This window comes from Temnothorax curvispinosus, unplaced genomic scaffold (assembly GCF_003070985.1).
Source record: "Temnothorax curvispinosus isolate PA1 unplaced genomic scaffold, ASM307098v1 QBEX01006756.1, whole genome shotgun sequence".
NCBI classification, from domain to species: Eukaryota; Metazoa; Arthropoda; class Insecta; order Hymenoptera; family Formicidae; genus Temnothorax; species Temnothorax curvispinosus.
The window spans coordinates 382,609-384,094 of NW_020216536.1; the positions used below are offsets into that span (position 1 = coordinate 382,609).

The following is a 1,486-nucleotide window of genomic DNA, read 5'->3' on the forward strand; positions in this document are numbered from 1 at the left end:
CCATCGCGATAAGTTATGCTCGATAATTCGTAGATATTACAAAAAAGATAGAAAGATTGTGACATTTCTATTTATAGTTGCCGAAATGAAAATTTTACCGTACCGAATAGCAATACACAAGCGTTTATCTGCTCAGGCCGAAGACGGAGGGTCGAGGAAAAAGTTCGGTAAACGCTTTGATCGACGTTGAAATTCAAATCTTTGAGCGACGCGGCGGCAGGGTTCGCTGGCGCGGCACGAGCGTTTGAACTTGGTGGATGTGCGCGCGCCGATGACGACATGCGCGGGGAGCGCGACTCGCGAGACGCGAGGAAAGGCCGTCGCGGTCGCGCGGCACGGCGGCGGTGGCGGCAGGCGGCACGGCGGCGGGCGCCGGCAGTCAGTGCATGACGGCCCGAGGTTTGTATCGATATCGTATCTCCGCGCACGGTCCGCTCGCTCTCGCGTGAGGGAAAGGGGAGAAAGGGAGATAGAGACGGTTCCCGGGGGCCGCGCGACTCCGCGACGATATTACGAATTACGACGCGAGCGGATCGTTGTGGTTCGTCGTGACTCGTGGCCGTGTCGTCCCCGCGCGCCCCGAAAATTCGCGCCGTTTCGCGGAAGAAGGAACGCACGGGACGCGGGACGCGCAGTGGCCGTGACGGAGAGGTGTGTGACGGAGGTATCGCCGAATTTACGACGCCAGACGGATTCGGCGGAGCTACATCCGGCAGGAGCGTGAGGCAGGAGAGAGGGAGGAGAGGAAGAGAGGACGAGAGGACGCGGGAGCACGCGACGAGTCATCCCGGTGAGTAACGTGTGGACCTTCGAATTCATCTCTGTACGCACTCGGCTCGCGCGAGAGGTTCACGAGGCGGCTGACCTTAGGATGTCGATGTCGATGTCGCTCTCGCTCTCGCTCTCGCGCGGCCTCGTGAACTTTTTGCAAATCGCGAAAAGCGCAGCTCCGCATGCTTGCGAAAGGAGCAAGTCGATCGATGAACGATTACGCTCGAGCGTATTATACATATTTCATTCTTTTATGCGAATAATTAATTACTCCGTTTGAACAGAATTATTAAATTTAATGTGAAGAATAAAAAGTACTTTCGTCTTAAAATAGAAAATATCCTTATGTAAATTAATGATAATTTTTTCCAAATTTTTACTCTATCAAAGAGAAGGGTATGATTTTCATATATCGAGACAATCAGATTGAATTGTCGCAAGAAATATAGCAACTTAATCTTGTTTTTAATTGATTAAAGTTTTAAAGTAAATAAAATAATTATATACATTAATTTTCATAAGTATATTTCTCAAATCCAATTTCACATAATTTTCAATTAAACATTAGCATTACGTCTGTCATATATAAAAAAGATTAAATTTTAAACAGGCGCGTATCGCTGCCTAATATTAATTAATGTGAAGTACAAAAAAATTATTGCCCAGAAAATTATCATTTAAAATACAAATATAAATAATATATTATATAACTAAA

The 1,486-nt window shown here is 46.8% G+C and overlaps 1 protein-coding gene across 1 annotated transcript in view; it reads left to right on the forward strand.

The window, feature by feature from the left end:
• Window positions 1-367: 367 nt before the first annotated feature.
• The window catches only part of LOC112456342 (amyloid beta A4 precursor protein-binding family B member 1-interacting protein), a 126,618-nt gene continuing 125,499 nt past the window's right edge, over window positions 368-1,486 (forward strand). Inside the window, exon 1 of the mRNA XM_025018806.1 lies at window positions 368-790. The gene's annotated coding sequence lies outside the window, so the exon portion shown is untranslated. The remainder of the gene's footprint in view (window positions 791-1,486) is intronic.